This window comes from Elephantulus edwardii, unplaced genomic scaffold (assembly GCF_000299155.1).
Source record: "Elephantulus edwardii isolate Elephantulus edwardi_28Jun2011 unplaced genomic scaffold, EleEdw1.0 scaffold00258, whole genome shotgun sequence".
Lineage (NCBI taxonomy): Eukaryota > Metazoa > Chordata > Mammalia > Macroscelidea > Macroscelididae > Elephantulus > Elephantulus edwardii.
In genome coordinates this window covers 4026667-4035474 of record NW_006400008.1, presented here as the reverse complement: position 1 = coordinate 4035474, position 8808 = coordinate 4026667, and the positions used below count along the sequence as shown (strand labels likewise).

The window sequence follows — 8808 nt, the reverse complement described above, 5'->3', positions numbered from 1 at the left end:
TTCATGAAACAACATACGAGCAAGAGCTGTGGTGATGAAGGAAGAAGTTCAAGCTGCTCTGGAAGAATTGGCAAAAAACAAAGCTCCAGGAATTGACAGCATACCAAATTGGCATATTTCAACAAACAGACACTGCCCTGGACGTGCTCACCAAGTTGTGCCAAGTAATCTGGAGGACAACTATCTGGCCAATTGGCTGGAAGAGATCCGTATTTGTTCCCATTCTGAAGAAAGGTGACCCAACAGAGTGTTGAAATTATTAGACAATATTCTTAATGTCACATGCAAGCAAGGTTCTGGTGAAAATTATAAAAAAACTACTGGAACAGTACATCAACAGAGGATTGCCAGATGTGCAGTTTGGGTTTAGAAGAGGCTGTGGTACTAGGGATATTATAGCTAATGTTAGGTGGATTTTGGCTGAAAGCAGAGAGTAACAGGTGAATGTCTATCTGTGTTTCATTGATAATGCAAGGGCATTTGACTGTGTGGATCACAACAAACTGTGGCAATCTCTGAGAAGAATGGGAATCCCAGAACACTTGATTGTGGTTATCTGAAACCTATAGTTGGACCAGGAGACAGTCATCAGAACAGAGAAAGGAAACACTGCATAGTTCAATATTGGAAAGGGTGTTTACCAGGGATGTGTCTTATCTCCATACCTTTTCAATCTAAATGCAGAACAGATCATCTAGGAGTCTGGGCTCTATGAGGAGGAGTGTGGCATCAGGATTGGAGTAAGACTCATCAACAACCTGTGTTATGCAGATGACACAACCCTACTTGCTGAAACTGAGGAGGACCTGAAGCACTTGCTGCAGAAGGTCAAGGACTGCAACCTTCAATTTAGATTGAAGCTCAACGTCAAGAAAACAAATTCTCACCACTGGGCTGAATGGCAACATCATGATAGACGGTGAAGAGATTGAGATTGTTCACAGCTTTAGTTCTCATGACTCCACAAGCAACACTCTTGGGACGAGTAGCCAGAAAATAAAAACATTAATTGCATTGGGAAAGTGTACTGTTAGGGACATCTCCAGAGTACTGAACAGCAACAATGTCAGTCTGGAGACTAAGGTGCTCCTGATCCAGGCCATAGTTTTCGCAATTGCTTGCTATGCCTCAGAGAGCTGGACAATAACTAAGGATAACAGAGAATTGATGCCTTTGAGCTGTGGTGTTGGAGAAGAGTATTGAATATGGACTGCCAGGAGAACAAACAGGTTTATCCTGGAGAGGGTGAGACCAGACTTCTCCTTCTGAGCCTTTGTCTGACATACTTTGTGCATGTTGCAAGGAGGGACCAGTCCTTGAAGGACGACATCATACTTGAAAGGCTGGAGGGACGGAAAAAGAGAAGAAGACCATTGGTGAGATGGATTGATACAGTGACTGGGATAATGGGGAAGGTGTGTCAGAGACAATAGGGTTGGCACAGGATAGAGCAGGGTTCAGAGATGTTGTACATAAGATCACTGTGAGTCACAAGTGACTCAACAGCAAATAACAACATTAAAACAACTTTTCTCACTTTCCCCTTTCCCTCTTTTTTTCCCAAACTGATAATATTGGTTGCTTCTGGAAGGACAACTTGGAGGTTGAGTCTGAGGTGGGAGGAGGAAATTAACCTTTTAATTGCATATTCTTCTGAGTTTGAAACTGGTGAGTATCTTCAATGAATATATTTCAAACTATTATTTTTTTAATTTTTTTTTTTTCCGTGTGTACCGTCAAATTGGATCTGACTTGTACAGGAGGAGATTGTCCATCCTCCTCCAGCAGAACATCTGATGGATTTGAACCACACACCTCTGGAATTGTAGTGCAGCTTCCTGCCACTAGGCCACCAGAGCTCCCCAGAAAACATTTTTAATGATGTAAATTTTTTTTAGAATATATAAACTATAGTCTTTAATGATAATATTACATGCAAAGCTAATAACTAAATAATTGATTAAACTAGAAATTAGTATTTTGCTATACAGTGTGAAAGCAGCAGTCCAAAAGTGACTTCTTAGTTGCAAATCAGATTACCTGAATTTCTCAAAAGTAGTTATCTAGGAGGAAATACAACCAAAGTGCTCCTTAAGGCAAAGAAGGTGCAACTTCATGTCACATACTTTTGGCTTCTTGTCAGAAGGCACCAGTTCTTGGAAAAAGATCATTTTGGGAAAAGTGGAAGGTCAGAGAAAGAGAGGAAGATTCCCAACAAGAAAGATTGACACAGTGACTGTGTCACTGTGATGTGGTACAGGATCATGGTGCAAGATAGGGCAGAGTGCAGAGCTGTTTCTCTTAGAGTCTCTCTGAGTCTGAGTTTTCTGGATGGCACTAAACACCACCGCCATCACTAGTCCTGATCTGAACTGTTGTTAAGTGCCATCCAGTCAACTCCAAATCACATATTTTTTTGCTTCATGTCAGCCTTTACAGATCCATTCTACTGTCTCCTGTTCACTCAATTAGTCCCAATCTGAGCTCCTCCTCTTTTCCCATCCCCGCAGCTCAATCTTCCTCCCAACCTTCCAGTTTCTATCAGTTTACCTTCTTCACTCTGTTTTCCTGATCCAAGAAACGCATTGTCATTTTAGATGCTTCTCTTTTCTTTGTCTCACACTCGTTCTATTATTGTGATTGCGTTTTCTTTAAAAATATTTGTCCATTTCAAGATGCTTCGGTAAGCTAGGGAAAAGTCAGACAGAACAAAAAAAGAGGAATGTCTTATTCTTATTTTGGTAATACTGAAGAAAATGGATTTAAGGCATGGAGTGAATGAAAATGGAGAACTTTTGTTAACTGTTAATCTATAACTTGCAGTAAAACAAAAATGAGTAATAAAACTCGAAATGTTACATAAGGTTCTACAGTCTTTCAATTGCCAGATGGTCTTGTGGCAAGAAGCTGCACTGCAATCCCAAAGGCAAGCTGTTCATCTTCTCCTGGGTGATTAACTGCCTCTGAAAACTGTCTGGAGGGTCAGCTATGGATTGTTGCAACTCTACAGCAGCAGCAGCAGCAGCAACAATAACAACAACAATGCTAATGAAGCTCTGGCGGTATAGTGGTAAGGAATTGCGCCGTCAACCCAGCAACTCCACAGAAAAAAGATGGGCAATCTCCTCGTGGGCCATATTCTGCCCCTGAAAACCTGCTGGAAGGTCAGCTATGAGTTGATTCCAACTCAGTGATACATAACAACAACAACAACTGTAATTATAAATAATAGCTAAATTCCTTCTTTATCATTTGTTGAGCATATGTCTCAATTCTTTATTACATCTGATTTCCAAAACAAATTTTTTTAAGAAATGTAAGCACTCTAGCTTTCTATCTAAATGAAGGGGAAACTGATGGCTTAATTGGTAGGGAGTTGTGCTGACAATCTAAAGATACACAACTTGAATCTAGCAGCTGCTCTAAGGGAAGAAGATGGACAATCTTGTCCTGTGTGACTTAGGGCCTTTGAAAGCCTATTGGAGGTTCAGCTATGAGTTGATTCCAACTTGATACTAGTGAAAGGGATAGAGAAAGAAAGAAATTGAGTAAACTGATAGAACCCAGTGTGTTCAGCTGGAGTCTATGGGAGTTCACAATGGTCCAGAAAATATTCTCTTTCCTTGCTACCAGACTACCTCTGAATAAAATAGTTCTTAGTAAGAATAACTAAGGAACAACTTCATAAAGATGTTTTGAACCTGATTTCAGAAAGGATATGCGTTTCCGTTTATTCTTGTCACTGGTAAAAATAATGAGAAATTAATAGATTGAATGGACTTATAATAAGAGACAGTCATTCGAAGTGTTCATCACCTCTCAAAACAAAACTGAAAACTACCAGAGATAAAACTCTAGTAATCCTGTATAAATGTGTGGACTTCCATAAAGAATGTCAGTGTAAGCTGAAACACTTAGATGTTTATCCTACAGAAAAGAAAGGGAGAGAACCCAAAAAACAAAACCAACCCTCTTCTTCATGCTTCATTGATGAGAATGTTGTTGTTGATTGCCATCAAGTTGATGACAACTCATAGCGACCCTATGAACAAAAGACTATAGAATGTGTTTCTATCCCTATTGTGGATTCTCCAAGTTCTACAAGTAGAGTTTTCAAAGGCATGTGGTTTAGGAAATGGATGCCACTCCTGCTTCCAAATCTGTCATAAACTGGGAGTGCCACCAAATACTGTCCACCATGGGCAACCATTATGGCATTTGACACCTGAATGGCACAAGGCTCAGCATCACAGCAAACCCAGATTACCTCAGTACGGCAAACTGACATAAGAGTGCTGTATGATTTAGATCTATGTTCCTCCAAATTATAACACAGCTAGGCCCAAGGGCCCAAACGAATTTAAAAACCAAGCCATGGTTTAAAATTCTTGAGCTCCTTCATTCCACGTTCCTTCATAATCAAACATTCCTATTGGCTCTCACCAGACCGTAGTAGGGGAATAAAGACAAAAATCACACTTTTGTCTTTATGCTTTATTTCCTCCATGATCAACTAACAAAATATTGTATCCTTAAGTTTCTTTTATGATCTCTCTTATCCTGAAAGTGGCCTAAGATGATCTTATAAAATGGTTCATTGGACCAGAAAACCCCACAGACCTACACAAATCAAGAGGTTCAAACTTGCGGGTCCATTTAAAGAACACCATGGAGCTCCCCAGGCCCAGAGAATGCAGATCCAAAAAGTCCATCCAGAATCTGAAAGATGTGCACTTTGCAGAACTAATGTGTGCTGTTCAGGTGTTACACTGGTAGAGCTGGTAGATAAGCCTAGGTCAAATAGTGGAAGTGGATCCAGAGCCAGTGGTTCAAAAAGAGTGCTAAGCTTTTGCTACACTTGTGAAAACACAGAGAGTAGTGCTGGTCTAAAGGTTTAGATGTAGAATCCTTGGTTATTACGCCCACCCAGCTGAACAAAGGCCCCAAGTTGTGTGGTACACAGAGAGCTCCCATACATGAGCTCCCTTTGACACACTGAGATGATCTGCACTCAAAAGGAACTAAAACTTGTTCCTAATACGGAAGAGAATGTTACACACAAGAAAAAGATATCCCAGAAGAAACTGAGGAAAGAAAGCTCATGGCTTGGGGCTAAATTCAGCATAAAACACAAATAAAAAGAATTTTAAATGTCTTTTCCAAAACTATTTTGGGTACAGAAAAATAAATTTATTTTTATGACATTTTTATTTTTAGTGTTATGAAATAAAAAAATTAAGTTGCTCTTTTTATTATGCCTTTAACAGCTATTTAAAAGCTATTTTCAATTTATTCAGTAAAAAACCAAAACCAAAACAAACCAAAAGAACCCACCAAAAAAGCAATTAAAAGCAATCTAGGAAGCGAGCAAATAGCTTCGAAGTGAATCTATTTGTAGAAACTCCCTGAAGAGGAAATATGCCTACTGCTCTTTTGACAGGGTAGCAAAAATATTTTTGGCAGGTAGAATTTCCTTTTTATTACTTACGCTGTGAAGAATTTAAGAATTAGAAGTTAAAAGAAGATTTTTTTGTTATCAATTTTAGAAATATCTTCTACTAATTTTATTGGATTTTAAAATTAGTACATTATTAACATGTCTAAATGTAAATTTTTGAATGGAAAAATCTTACAGGTACTTCTGAAAAGGTTAATTAGATTTTTTTTTAATTTTCTACTAGTTTATTTACAAAATTCAAATACAAATTTGAACAAATTCTTTCAATTTCCCTCACCCCTCCGACCCATCAAATTGTACAACTCGATGATTAATTAGATTTTTTAAAAAATAGTTTTAAGATGCATTTAATGAAAAATTAACTGTACATATTTAACATGCACAATTTGAAATTCGGGTACTTGTAAAACCATTATCACAATCAAATTAATGAATGTATTCATAAACATCTTTCATTCTGCTATTTGTAATAGTATCTTTTTCTTGTCACTTCCTTTGGCCTTCACATCTCTTTCACTAGGCATTTTTATTTTAAGATTCATCATACATGCTATTGCAAATACCAGTATTGTGGTTCACTCCTTTTTATTGTGGAATAATATTCATTACCTTACAGATATACTACCATTTGTTTATCCATTCACCTCTTGATGGATGATTATTTCTAGTTTTAGACAGACATAAAAAGATGCAATTAATGACTTTTCAACTATCTAAATGAACATAGGCTTTTCTTTCTTTTGGAAAAATACAAAGAAATTAGGTTTCCAAGGTATCAGTCACACTGAAGGAGATTGCCTGTCTTTCTCTTGCAGAGCCATTTGTGGATTCCAGCTGCCAGAGGGGTGCAGTCTGTAGATTTGCATCAACTCCCACTGGACTGACTATTCCACCAAAGCTACTAATGACTACTGCAGATAGTAATATCTCATTATAGCCTTATTTTACTTTTGTGTAATAATGTGTAACAGTCTGTCAAATAGCTTTGATGAAGTATTTATTTAGATTTTTTGCACATTTTGTTACTGGGTTGTTTGTTTTCTTCATAATTGAGGGCTGTTGTTTTTTCTTTGGGTTGTTTTCCCTTTATTTGGTAGGGTGTTTTGTTTTGGTTTTTGTTATTTGGGTTTTGAGAGTTCAGTGAATTCACTGAAAATATATTTAGGGTCTAGAGGCTGAATATATATTCTTCGACAGAAAGGTCATTTAAAATATTTTCTCTTATCTGTGACTTGGCTTTGTGTTTTCCTATCCTTAGAAGAGCAGAGGGTTTTAATTTTAATGGAGTCTAATTTATCAAAAGGTATATTTCACTGGGAAAATCTTCTGCCAAGGACCTTTTCAAACTGCTAAAGAGCAAGGGTGTTAGGTAGTAAATCTTTCCCAAGTTTGTTCTTTTTTACCCCCATAGTTTTTGCAGCTACTAAAAGTTCTATTATACAATAGAAATATTATCACAGTGCTGCCATTCTTCCAAGAGAGCAGGAACTGCTCAAATTTCTGTTCCATTTATATCACCACAAATTTACATTTGCTGCTTTCAAATTCCCAGTAATAGGATCAGTTAGGAAGCTCAGTGGCGTAGTCCATGGGGAGTTGCATTACTAAGTCAGAGGAATCCAGCCTCTCAGGAGGATCAAATCTAACAGTAGCTCCTAGGGAAAAAGTTCGAGGGATATTTTTGGTTGTTTTGTTTTTAGTATTAGAAATCTTTTCTTTGCTTTATGGTAAGAGCTAATAGTCTCATCTAAGTTGAAATGAACAAATGTTTGTTGAACTTTTGTAAGAAATAACAGTGTTGCTCCTGCCGTGGGGCCGGAGCCCCTGATGGTGTCCCGCTGTGCTCCAGTCTGGCCAGTGCCACCTGTTTCCACAATGTCCCCCAAGAAACAGGTCAGACCTGGGGCAGCAAAAAAAGCGGAGCAGAAAAAGAAGGAGAAGATCATAGAAAACAAAACTTTTGGTCTGAAGAATAAGAAAAGAGCAAAGCAGCAGAAGTTTATCAAAACTGTCACTCAACAAGTTAAATTTGGTCAGCAAAATCCATGCCAGGTAGCACAAAGTGAAGCTGAGAAGAAATTGAAGAAAAATGACAAGAAGAAGGCATGACAGGATCTAAATGAATTGTTCAAACCTGTCTTTGCTGCTCAGAAAATAAGTAAAGGTGCAGATCCCAAATCTGTAGTATGTGTGCTCTTCAGACAAAGACAGGGTACCAAAGGAGATAAGTGTAAATTTTATCTTGACTTGACTTTGGAGAGAAAATGTGAAAAATGAAATGTTTACACTGATGCACGAGGTGAAGAACTTGAAAAAGATACCATGGATAATTGGGATGAGAAAAAACTGGAAGAAGTAGTGAACAAGAAGCACAGTGAGGCGGAAAAGAAAAAAACCAAAAACTCAAATAGTGCGCAAGCATTTCCTTGAAGCTATTGAAAACAACAAGTATGGCTGGTTTTGGGTATGCCTTGGAGGAGGTGATATGTGCATGTATTGGCATGCCCTACCTCCTGGATTTATGTTGAAAATAGATAAAAAGAGAGATGAAATTTCATTAGACGATCTTATTGAGAAAGAGCGTTCTGCCTTAGGTCTCAATGTTACCAAAATCACTCTAGAATCTTTTCTTGCATGGGAAAAAAAGGAAAAGACAAGAAAAGATTGATAAACTTGAACAAGATATGGAAAGAAGGAAAGCAGACTTCAAAACAAGGAAAGCACTAGTGATCAGTGGCCGTGAGGTGTTTGAATTTCGTCCAGAACTGGTTAATGATGATGATACACGTTACACGCAGGAAGCAAGTGGTGATGAGGTTGATGATTCTGTGAGTGTAAATGACATAAGACATAAGCTTGTACATTCCAAGAGATGTAGATGCGACAGATATTACTGTTGCCAGTCTTGAAAGATTCAGCACATACCCATGAGAAAAAGATGAAAACAAATTAAGAGAAGCTTCTGCAGGTCAGGCTGAAAATGGGGAGAGAAGTGATTTGGAATAGGGCAACGAAGGGGAGATACAGGGAAATGGAGCCATTGATGCTGTTCCTGTTGATGAAAATCTTTTCACTGGGGAACATTTGGATGAGCTAGAAGAATTAAACACACTTGATTTAGAAGAATGACACCAAACAACTTAATGAACTAATTAAGGCAGCCCAGTATGAGTTGAAAGTGACTACATAAATTTTGTTCCACCTAGAATTCTTCAACAGGATATGTTTATTTACCTTGCTGATTCTGGAGAGCTTACTCTCCAAAAGAAGGAATGTTCTCCCTACTTCTTCTCTTCCAACTTTGACTACATCTCATAGTAAGTTCAGAGTTGTTCATGATAAATTGAAAT

The 8808-nt window shown here is 37.9% G+C and overlaps 1 pseudogene; it reads left to right on the top strand.

Moving 5' to 3' along the window:
* The first annotated feature begins 7333 nt into the window (after window positions 1-7333).
* On the top strand, window positions 7334-8587 carry LOC102847417 (annotated as a pseudogene).
* Window positions 8588-8808: the final 221 nt, after the last annotated feature.